Consider the following 12,792-nt stretch of genomic DNA (forward strand, 5'->3'; position numbering starts at 1 on the left):
TGTTGGTAAAATGTAGTTACTTTCGGCAAGTGTTTTGCTTTGGTATTTATACACGGACTGTAATGAAGTTGAGCTATCCCATCTTTCTTCTTCATTTGTAACACATTCATACAAACAAAAAAGATGAATCCTACTGGAAGTGGGTCTTTGTCAGAAATATGCCCCAATGCAGTTAAATGATACCAAGAAAATCATTTTCTCATCCTAGGCCTAACATTCTTCATGCAAAAATTAGGAGATTGAATGAATATGATCTGTAAGTTCCTACAATTCATGTATATACATCAATTTATACATCATGATGTAGGTAGACAGCGAGGCTGTACTTTCTGGCCCCCAAGATGCTAGGCGTGGCCATATAACTTGCTTAAAGCGAATATGGTGCATGTGTCTTGTAAGAGAAAACTGAACTTTCTTTCATCTCTTTCTTCTTCTGCCAAAAGAATGACAGTGTCCCAAAAGGGACTTTCCTTCACCTTTGATCCTGGAGTGAAGATGACTTTGAGCAGTGCTACAGCCAGTCAACAGCTGACAATACTCACCAGGAAATACACCTTTGTTGTTGTTAACTGCAGCATAACCTAATGAAAGCTAATTAATTATAAGAATTTGCTAATAATTGCGGATCAGTACATAGTTAAAACACAAACACTCAAATTTAACAGAAAGCTGATAATGTAGGGCGCTGTGGCTCATACCTGTAATCCCAGTACTTTGGAAGGCAGAGGTGGGCGGATTGCCCAATCTCAGGAGTTCGAGACCACCCTGGGCAACATGGTGAAACCTCATCTTTACTAAAATTAACAAAAAAAAATTAGCTGGGCGTGGTGGCACGTGCCTGTAGTTCCAGCTGCTCGGGAGGCTGAGGCAGGAAATTGCTTGAGCCTGGGAGGTGGAGGTTGCAGTGAGCCGAGATCGTGCCGCCGCACTCCAGCTTGGGCTATGGAGTAAGACTCCGTCTCAATTAAAAAAAAAAAAAGAAAAGATGATAATGTAAAATATGACATCAGTGGAAATAAGTTAAAAGCAACTTTTAAGAATTAAAAAAAAATTGTATTTGTAGTAAAAGAAATTGACTTAACCATGTATGTAGAATTTTCCTTGTGATTTCTGGCCTGAATCCTTGAATGACTATTCCAAGTAAGACTCAACATTTTTACAAAATTATCATTCATCATTAAGATATTCCAAGATTATATTTCCACCATTTTATAAAGGACAATCCAATTTAGCAATCCAGGTTTCCAAAGTAAGTTCTAAGGATAAGGCTTCTCCTGAAGTAATGTGACACAACCTTAATTTCTTAGCTGTTAATTTTTTTTTCTTTTTTTTTAAATAAAATAGAGATGAGGTCTCACTGTGTTGCCCAGGCTGGTCTCAAACTCCTGGGCTCAATTGATCCTCCTGCCTTGGCCTCCCAACGTGTCAGGATTACAGGTGTGAGCCACTGTGCCTGGCCTGTTAGTGTCATTTTTTTTTTTTTTTTTTTTTTTTTTTTGAGATGGAGTCTCACGTGTCTCCCAGGCTGGAGTGCAGTGGTGTGATCTCTACTCACTGCAATGTCTGCCTCCTGGGTTCAAGCAATTCTCCTCCCTCAGCCTCCCAAGTAGCTAGGATTACAGGTGCCCGCCACCACGCCCAGCTAATATTTTGTATTTTTAGTAGAGACGGGGTTTCACTGTGTTGGCCAGGCTGGTCTCAAACTCCTGACCTCGTGATGCGCCCTCGTGATTCGCCCTCCTCGGCCTCCCAAAGTGCCGGGATTACAGACGTGAGCCACCGTGCCTGGCCTATTGTCATCTTTAAGACTGGCCAGAGAAGTGGCAAAGTCTGTGACCTTTCTGATGCTTCATCCATGGAAAAGAACATTGGTTTGCCCTTCTCTTTGCTCCCTTTAGGTAGGAAAACTTGAAAGCAAATAGTTTCTTCCTGTGGCAGTGATTTATCCCCATCAGCATATATCCTTAATTTCAATGCAATTCCTTTGCAGCTGTTTCACTATTTTTTGTCACCTTACCCTTGTTTGTTTGCTGTCTCTCCTGTTTTGGAATCAATGTCTTTAACAAGTTACTGAGTGGTAACTTGTGATCTGACTGATGATGGTGTCTCAGGCAAAAATTATTCTCACAGTAAGGAAGTATAACTGCCACAAGTTTTTCAACACGGTCCTTGAATGAGCATGGATAAAATTTATGTTTATGTCTTCCGTCTCTCATTGATTACAGTCATCTCAGGACAACCATGAGACTGCCAGCTTTTGTGTTCAAGGCAAAATATTGCTGAGTATCACACACAAATGAAAGAAAATCTGGCAGTGCTGCCCAGTGTTCAACTGTGCCATCTCTCTCGTGCCACTAAAGAACAGAAATGTTAAATTTTGATTAAGTTACAATTTCAAATTGTTCTTTTATGGATTGTGCTTTTGGTGATCCAAGATTATACAGTTTCTCTCCTATTTTTTTTCTGAACGTTTTATAGTTTTAAGTTTGACATTTAGCTCTGTGATACATTTGGAGTTCATTTTTTGAATATGGACATCTAATTATTCCTGTACCATTTATTGAAATGACTGTTCTTTCTTTACTTAATTACTTTTGCATTTTTGTCACATATCAGTTGTCTATATGTGTATGAGTCTATTTCCGGGCTCTATTCTGTTCTGTTGGTCTATATGTCTATCTTAATACTAGCACTATACTGCCTTGATTATTGTAGGCTTATACTGAGTCTTGAAATCAGATCGTGTTAGGCCTCCACTGTTGTTCTTTTTTTTGGCCTATTTTTGGTCCTTGGCATTCCCAAATGAATTTTACAATCAAGTTGTTAATTTCTACAAAAACGCCTGCTGAAATTTTGGTTGGGATTGCATTAAATCTCTAACAGTATTGCCTTCCTCCCCATGAACACAATGTATTTCTCAATTATTATTTGTCAATGGTATTGTTTTTGTAAACTTCATTTTTAATTGTTCATTGCTAGCGTATAGAACAATTGTCAACACCTTCTGTGTTAAAAAGAAAATACAATTGTATTTCTTTTTTTGTTTTTTTGAAATAGGGCCTCACTCTCTCACTGAGGCTGGAGTGCAGTGGCGCAGTCTCTGCTCACTGTGACCTCTGCCTCCTGAGTTGAAGCAATTCTCCTCCCTCAGCCTCCTGAGTAGCTAGGATTATAGGCATGCACCACTATGACAGCTAATTTTTGTATTTTTAGTAGAGATGGGGTTTCACCATGTTGGCCAGACTGGTCTCGAACTCCTGACCTCAGTGATTTGCCTACCTTGGCCTCCCAAAGTGCTAGGATTACAGGCCTGAGCCACTGTGCCTGGCTCTACAATTGTTTTTCTTATATTGATTCATGTACCCTGCAGCTTTGCTAAACTCAGTTATTGTTTTGGTAGTTTTTTTTGTTTTTTGTCTAGATTCCATTAGATTTTTCTATATAGATGAGCCTATCATCTCTGAATGAGAGCACTTTTGCTTCTTTCCAATCTGGATGCCTTTTATCTATTTTCTTGACTATTGCTACTTATTGGGAACCTCCCATATAAGTTTGAATGGAAGTGGTGAACAGACATACCTGTTCTTTTTCTGATCTTAAGAAGAAAGCATTAAGCTTGATGTTAACTGTATTTTTTGGATATGCCCTTTGTCAGATTGAGGAAGTTCCTTTTTTTTTTTTTTTTTATTTGCGAGAGAAGGTCTTGCTTTGTCACCGAGGCTGGAAGGCAGTGGCATAATCATGGCTCGCTGCTGCCTTGGTCTCCTGGGCTCAAGTGATCCTTCCACCTCAGCCTCCTGAATAGCTAGAATTACGTGCATGCATCACTACACTTGGTTAATTTTTTTTTTTTTAATATTTTTGTAGAGACGGGGTATTGCTTCGTTGCCTAGATTAATCTCAAACTCCTGGCTTCAAGGACTTGGGTTCCCAAAGTGCTGGGATTACAGGCGTGAACCACTGTGACCAGCCCCTTTCCATTTCTTTCTTTCTCCATTTCCTTCTTTCTTTCTTTTAGAGATGGGGGTCTTGCGCTGTCACTTCGGCTGCTGTAGTGCAGTGGCACAATCAGGGCTTGCTGTAGCCTTGACCTCCTGGGCTCAAGTGATTCTCCAAGCCCTGCCTCCTGGGATTACAGGCATGTGCCACCATGCCTGGCTAACTTTTGTACTTTTTTGTAGAAACGGGGTTTTGCCATGTTGCCCAAGCTGGTCTTAAACTCCTGGGCTCAAGTGATCCTCCTGCCTCTGCCTCCCAAATGCCTCCTGGCATTACTGGCATTAGCTATTGCACTTGACACCTCTTTCTGTTTCTTGTTTGCTGAGAATTTATGTAAAACAGATTTTGGATTTCGTCAAATGCTTTTTTTGCCTTTACTGAAGTAATCATTAATGGTTTTCTTCTTTCAGTCTGATAATATGGCAAATTACATTGATTTTTCAATGTTCAACCAACTTTACATTCTTAGGATAAACCCCACTTCATCATTATATCTTGTCTTTGTAAAGTATTGGATTCAATTTGCTAAAATTTTGTTTCTAATACAGTCTGCCCTCCATATCCATAAGTTCTGCATTTGCAGAACCACAGATGGAAAATATGTTTTAAAATAAGAAATAACATACAACAATAAAAATAATATAAATAGAAAATACATATAACTATTATATGATGTTTACATTGTATTAGGTGCTAAAAGTCATCTGGAGCTGATTTAAAATATAAGGAGGATGCGCATAGGTTATATGCAAATACTATACCATTTGATCTAAGGATTTCACTACCCGCACATTTTGGTATCTTTGGTATCTTTGGTATCAGGGAACCAATTCCTGAAGGATACGGAGAGTTGAATGTATTTGCATCTGTGTTCATGAGGGAAATGGATATGAAGTTGTCTTGAAAAGTCCTTGACCTTTATTGGTAATATGTTGTCACCTTGTAATGTCTGTGTGACCTTTCTTTTCTAATAAAGTCATTTAGTGCTATATAGTAGTCCCCCCTTATGTGTGGGAGATACTTTCCAAGACACCCAGGAGATACCTGAAACTGTGGATAGTTTCAGACCTCATTGTCATCAACTGAAACGTATTTCTGTTCCTGACTTCTACTCACAAATTTAATTCTGTTTTCATCTTAATTAAGCATTTATCATACATTGTGACCATAACTTTTGTAGTTTGAAGTGCAAGAATAAAATTAGTATAAATTTATTTTTCCTTTACAGTTTCACAGATAGAAGATTTATTCTTACCACAAATCTTAGCAGCCTCAGCATTCAATTTTGTTTCTTTCCTTATTAAGTAGAGAACTTTCACCTTCTCACTTGAAGGAAGCACTTTAACAGCTTCTGTTTGACATATTCAAATTGCCAGCATCACTACTTTTGTGGTTTGGGGCCGTTATTAAGTAAAATAAGGGTGGGTTGAATGCAATCACTGTGATATCGCAATAGTATATCTGATAACTGACTCAGATAGGTTACTAAGTATTAGCCGGCTGGTAGCACATACAGCATGGATACACTGGGCAAGGGGATGATTCACTTCCCAGGCAGGACAGAGTAGCATGGCATAAGATTTCATTGTGCTGCTCAGAATGGTACACAATTTAAAACTTTTGAATTATTTACTTCTGGAACTTTCTGTTTAATATTTTTGGACTACAGTTGATTGTGGGTAATTGAAACCATGATTGGCTGGACCCGGTGGCTCATGCTTGTAATCTTAGCACTTTGGGAGGCCGAGGTGGGCAGATCACCTGAGATCAGGAGTTCAAGACCAACCTGGCCAACATGGCAAAACCCTGTCTCTACTAAAAATACAACAATTAGCTGGGCATGGTGGCGGGCGCCTGTAATCCCAGCTACTCCAGAGGGTGAGGCAGGAGAATCACTTGAACCCAGGAGACAGAGATTGCAGTGAGCAGAGATCGCGCCTCCGCACTCTGCATTCTAGCCTGGGCGGCAGAGCGAGACTTTGTCTCCAAAAAAAAAAAAGAGAAGAAAAAAAGAAACTATGGCAGGATGGCAGGTGAAACTGTGGATAAGAGGTGACTATTGTTTGTATATCTTTGTTGGCTTTCTGTTTACATGTTATATCAGATATTGAGAGAAGAGCAGTAACTTCAAATTATAATTATGGATTTATCTATTTCTTTTTAAATTCTGTCTTTCATGTAATTTGAAGGTCTATTTTAGATATATAAACATTTAGGATTGTTATATCCTCTTGTAAAATGACGTTCTTTATCTTTGGTAATGTAACTGTTTGCTTGGAAATCTACTTTATCTTATATTAATATAGTCACTCTAGCTTCCTTTTGAATAGTGTTAACATCTTATGTATTTTCCCAGCCTTTTGCTTGTATTCTATTTTTTTTTGTTTATCTTTAACTTTTTTTTTTTTTTTTTGAGACAGGGTCTCACTCTGTCACCCAGGCTGGAGTGCAATGGTACGATCATGGCTTACTGCAGCCTTCATCTCCCAGGCTCAAGCAGTTCTCCCATCTCGGCCTCCCAAGTAGCTGGGACTACAAAATTTTATTTTTTTTTTAGAGATGGGGTCCCACTGTGTTGCCCAGGCTGTTCTTGAACTCCTGGATTCAAGCAATCCTCTCGCCTCAGCCTCCTAAAATGTTTGGATTACATGTGTGAGCCATCATACCTAGAAAAAATCTTTGAAGTTTGTCTGTTAGTAGCATATAGTTGGGTCTTGCTTTTAAAAATACAATCTGACAATCTTTTTCTTTTAATTGGGTTATTTAAACCATTTTATTTTTTTAAAAAATTGAAGTTTTATTTTTTGCTCACATTTACATTCATCTCAGTTGGTAGGTTGGATACATCTTTGCTTTACTCTGCTTTGTTTTGTGACCGCAGCTGGCATCTATCTGGGATAAATCAGACTCATGACAGACAGAAAAGAGATCTAGTTGAAATACCTTAAAGCATCCCCTAGGGAGTGGTATACATAATTTCTACTTAAATTTTATTGGCCAAAGTAAGTCAGATGGCCAAACCTTTTATGAGCGAATCTAGCAGGGATGGATCTAAAATTCACACTTTTAAAGGGTACAGTTTAGTGGTTTTTAATCTGTTTACAAATTTGTGCCATTATTACTACTATCCAAACTCCCATTCAGAATATTTCCATCACCCCAAAAAGAAACTCTGTACCCATTAGTGTCCTCATTTCACCTTCCTTCCAGCCTCTGGTAACTACTAATATATTTTTTGTCTCTATGGATTTGCCTATTCTGGATATTTCATTATGATGAATACAATAAATGGCCTTTTGTAACCAACTTCTTTCACACATCCTAATGTTTTTGAGATTTTTGAGGAAAATAGGTTATTTACATTTAAGGTGATTATTAATATTGTTATATTTAAACTTGTCATCATCTTATATTGTTTCCTTTAATTCTGCCATCTTTGACTTTATTGAATATTTTTATGATTTTGTTATAGTTCATTTATTGATTTGTAAGCTATAACTTATTGTAATGGTTGTGTTAAGATTTATAATATAAATCTTTAACTTATCAGTCTGCGTTTGAGGGTTATACCACTTCACATGTACTGTAAGAACCTTATAATAGCACACTTGCATTTCTCCTGTCCAGTCCTTTGCACCAGTTTTGTCATGCATTTTACTTTTATATATGTTATAAACTCTATACTACATTATTTTTTAACTCAACAGTCAGTTGTCTTTAAATGAGATTGAAATAATAAGAAAAAACTTTTGTGTTTACCTATTTAGTTACCATTTCTAATGCTCTTCTGTCCTTTCTTTAGATCCAGATTTCCATCTGATATTTCCTTCTTGAAATACTTTTTCTTTAACATTTCATGTAGTTGGTGGTATTGGTGATGAATTATTTAGCTTTTATATGTCTGAGAAAGTCATCATTTTGGCTTTGATTTTTAAATATATTTCTTTGACTATAGAATTCTATTTAATAGGTTGACAGTTTTTATTTTCCAGATATTTTAATGTTGCGATTTCATTGATTTCTCTCTTGTGTTTTCAGTGAGAGATTCGATGTGTTCCTTACCTTTTTGTTTGTTTGTTACTCTCAAGCACGTTTGTTTCTTTGTATATGTCTCTTTTCTCTGCTTTATCACTGGTTTTAAGCAATTTGATTCTGAAGTGTCATTGTTTTTTCCATGTTTCTTACATTTGTGATTTGTTGAACTTCTTATGGATTTACAGTTTTCTTCAAATGTGGAAATTTTGGAGCCAATGTTTTCTTCAAGTAATTTTTTGTCCCTTTCTTGCCTCTTCTTTAGAGACTCTAAGTACACACATATTAGGCCACTTGAAGTTGTTCCACAGCTCACTGATGCTTTGTTCATTTTTTGGAAAGTTGCTACGTATTCAGATTCACTAATACTGTCTTTTGCCATATCTAAGTTGCTATTAATCCCGTCTAGTGTATTTTTTATCTCTCACATTTTGTTATAGTTTTATGTTTAGAAGTTAGAGCTGAGTGTTTTTTAATATGTCTCTATTAAACTTTTGAATATATAGGATACAGTTAGGATAACTTTTAATGGACTCTCTGGTAATTCTAACATTTGAGTTAATGCTGGTTTGCTTTTGATGGATTGATTTACCCCCCACCTCATTGTTGGTTATACTTTTCTTCTGCTTTGCGTGCCCGATTTTTTTTTTTTTTTGAAACAAAATCTCACTCTGTCACCCAGGCTTGAGTACAGTGGCGTGACCATGGCTTACTGCAGCTTTGACCTCCTTGGCTCAGGTGATCCTTCGACCTCTGCCTCCCAAGTGGCTGAGACTACAGGTGTGTGCCATCATGCCCTGCTAGTTTTTGTATTTTTTGTAGAGATGGGGTTTCACCGTGTTACTCAGGCTGGTCTCAAAGCCTGATAATTTTTTATTGAGTACCTGAGATTGTGAATTTTATCTTGTTGTGTTTGACTATTTTCTATTTTCCTATAAATATTCTTGAATTTTGTTCTGGCATGCAGTTAAATTACTTCAAAAGAATTTGTTCTAGAGTAATACAGAGCCTAGGACTACTATTCCCCACTACTGAAGCAAGACCCTTTTGTGTACTCTTCCCAATGTGTCTTGAAACAGTAGCTTTTCCAGTCTGGCTGGTGAGGATAGGTGTAATTCTCTACCCTGTGTGAATGTTAGCCATGGTTACATCTAATCTTTTCTCATGGTTGATTCTCTGGCCACGGATAGTTTCCTTACATGAATGCATTGATCAGTTCCCAGCTGAATATTTGATGGAGATCTACCTATCTCTGAAGATCTGTGTATAGTTCTTTCATCTCTGGTCGTGACCTGTGAACTCTAGCCACCTTGGTCTCACTGCCATTGAGTACCTGAAATATGGTTTATTTGACTTGCAATGACTCTCCTCATCATCTCCTCAATTCAGGGAGCACACAAGACTGTATCTCAATTTTCCCCACCTGTTATAGGGCCCAGAAACTGAATTTCAAGGTGGTTAAAATGGCAGTCATAGAGTTGACTTTACTTATGTCCTGAGTCTCAGGAATTCTTCTCCAATGCTGCCTGTTGTCTAAAGTCTTTTTTTTTTTTTTTTTTTTTTTTTTTTTTTTTTTAAAGACAGGGTCTTACTCTCTTGCTCAGGCTGGAGTGCAATGGTGCCATCACAGCTCACTGCATCCTTGACCTCCTGGGCTCAGGTGATCCTTCCACCTCTGCCTCTCGAGTAGCTGGGACTATAGGTGTGTGCCACCATGCCCAGCTAATTTTTGTACTTTTTATAGAGATGGGGTTTCGCCATGTTGTCCAGGCTGGTCTCGAACGCCTGGGCTGAAGCAGGCTGCCCACCTTGGCCTCCCAGGGTGTTGGAATTACGGGCATGAGTGAGTGTGCCAAGCCTAAAGTCTTGAAAATCATTGTTTGATATAATTTAATGTATTTTGTTCAATATTTTTTGGTTTCAGGAAAGAGGGTAAATCTAGTCTCTATTATTTAATCATGGCAAGAATGAAATAATTTTTCATATAAAGTTTTGTATTTTCCTTTGGCATGGTATCGGAGGAACCAGCCCCCAGTATTTCAACGTAGGTTCTTTTCCATTTTCCCTAAGTGTCGGCCGGTCTGAGAAATAAAGAGAAAGAGTACAAAGAGAGAAATTTTACAGCTGGGCCTGTAAATCACGGGGGTGTCATCACATATTGGTAGGACCGTGATGATGACCCCGAGCTGCAAAACCAGCAAGTTTTTATTAGGGATTTTAAAAGGGGAGGGGGTCGGACAGGGAGTAGGTCACAAGGATCACATGCTTCAAAGGGCAATAAAAATCACAAGGCAAGGCAAAATTAGAATTACTGATGAGGGTCTATGTCCGGCTGTGCACGCATTGTCTTGATAAACATCTTAACAGGAAACAGGGTTCGAGAGCAGACAACCAGTCTGACTAGAATTTAACAGGCTGGAATTTCCCAATCCTAGTAAGTCTGAGGGTACTGCAGGAGACCAGGGCGTATTTCAGTCCTTATCTCAACTGCATAAGACAGACATTCCCAGAGCAGCCGTTCATAGACCTACCCACAGGAATTGCATTCCTTCCCCAGGGTTATTCGTTGCTGGGAAAAGAATTCAGTGATATTTCTCCAACTCGCTTTCTGCAAGAAGAAAAATATGGCTGTGTTCTGCTCGACCTCGCAGGCAGTCGGACCTTATGGTTATTTTCCCTTGTTCCCTGAAAATCGCTGTTATTCTGTTCTTTTTCAGGGTGCACTGATTTCATATTGTTCAAACACACATATTTTACAATCAATTTGTACAATAGTGATCCTGAGGTGACATATATTCTCAGCTTATGAAGATGACAGGATTAAGAGATTAAAGACATGCCTAAGAAATTATAAGAGTATTGATTGGAGAAGTGATAAATGTCCATGAAATCTTCACAGTTTATGTTCAGAGATTGCAGTAAAGACAGGTGTAAGAAATTATCAAAGTATTAATTTTGGGAACTGATAAATGTCCATGAAATCTTCACAATTTATGTTCTTCTGCCTTGGCTCCAGCTGGTCCCTCTGTTCAGGGTCCCTGACTTCCCGCAACAGCATGGGAAGAAGTCTGAATAGAATTAGAAAAATTGATTTATATTATTTGACAATTAGATATTGGAGTTAATATCATATATAAATATATTGTGAATGTTACTTCTGCTTAGCTTTGAAAAAATTTACTGCTGAGGTAATTATTGAAGTAATTTTATAATTTTACTGCTGAGATAATTTTTACTTTAAATAGACCTGTCCTCAGACTTGGTCCCTTCCTATTGAGATGGAGACAGACAACAGTAGCTTGAAGGAAATTCACAGGGAACAGGATTTAGGAACTATAGATTTTGAGTCTGGCCTAATTGAGCCCCAGGAATAGGACCTAATATCAACTCATGCAAACCTGGTGATAGAAAATACTGCTCTCTTATGATCATTTCCTAGAAAGACCTTTTAAAGGTTTTCTTTGGCTCTCAGCACTCAGTGGGTAAGGTAGAAAGCTGGGTGTGCCACATGATAACTTTTTGTGGGTTTAGTGTGTGTATATGTGTTTTGGTTTTAACTTTTTACACCTTTCTTTACTACATTTGAAAGATTTTGAGCAAATCCTCTGGTCAGAAGTTTTGGGAAGAGATAGTCTTTTAAAATAATATGTAGATTTTCAAAGTTTCTTGGATAAGATGAAATTAGAAGAGGATCTTGAAAGATCAAAGTGGAGTGTTAGGTTGTGTGAGGGCTGTTATGAGCAAATAGGTTCTCAGAAAAAGAAATGAAAGGGACTATTAAATAGAGCAAAAGGAGATATGTGATAGAAAAATAGTGGGAAAACCAAACACTGCATGTTCTCACTTATAGGTGGGAATTGAACAATGAGAACACATGGACACAGGAAGGGGAACATCACACACTGGGGACTGTTGTGGGGTGGGGGGAGGGGGGAGGAATAGCATTAGGAGATATACCTAATGCTAAATGACGAGGTAATGGGTGCAGCACACCAACATGACACATGTATACATATGTAACAAACCTGCACGTTGTGCACATGTACCCTAAAACTTAAAGTATAATAATAATAAAATTTAAAAAAAAAGAGATATTGATCAAAGGATATGAAATTTCAGTTAGGAGGAATAAGTTCAAGAGATCTATAGTTATAATACAGTTACTATTGTTAATAACAGTATATTATATTCCTGAAAATTGCTAAGAGAGTAGCTTTTGTGTTCTCACCACAAAAAGAAGTATGTGAGGTAATGAGTATATGAATTAGCTTGATTTAGCCATGTGGTACATGATAAATATATACAATTTGTATTTGTCAACATAAAATATAATTTTAAATAATTAAAAAAAAGAAAAATAGTGGGACATGAAGTTTGGGCAGGACTGACAAAGCACTTATAGACAGTGCTAAAGCATATAAAGGATTTTTAAGTGTTTAGTTGGTTATTATACACAAGGATGAAGTAGTTTCCAGTAAAGATAACTTCTGGTATAGATTTTGTAAGTGACCAAAGTTGAATTTATTTTTATGGTTGTGATCAATAATTACTGTGCAACTAAAATACACAAAGCGTTATATTAAAATTGTTGTAGGTAAGGTGTGGGTATAGATGAATTGCTTGTTCCCAAACAATTCACAATTTACCCCAGAATACCAGATGTATTTAATATATATGTTGACAACTAAGGAATAATTACTGGAGTTTTTTTTAAAATTATTGTTATACTTTAAGTTCTAGGGTACACGTGCACAATGTACA

At 37.5% G+C, this 12,792-nt stretch overlaps 1 protein-coding gene and 1 pseudogene across 17 annotated transcripts in view; one reads left to right on the plus strand and one right to left on the minus strand.

The window, feature by feature from the left end:
- Positions 1 to 12,792, plus strand: part of EVI5 (ecotropic viral integration site 5) — a 277,149-nt gene that overhangs the window by 49,034 nt on the left and 215,323 nt on the right. The gene's annotated exons all lie outside the window — the stretch shown is intronic.
- Positions 1,132 to 8,413, minus strand: LOC103892077 (AN1-type zinc finger protein 1-like; annotated as a pseudogene).

This window comes from Pongo abelii, chromosome 1 (genome assembly GCF_028885655.2).
Source record: "Pongo abelii isolate AG06213 chromosome 1, NHGRI_mPonAbe1-v2.0_pri, whole genome shotgun sequence".
NCBI lineage: Eukaryota > Metazoa > Chordata > Mammalia > Primates > Hominidae > Pongo > Pongo abelii.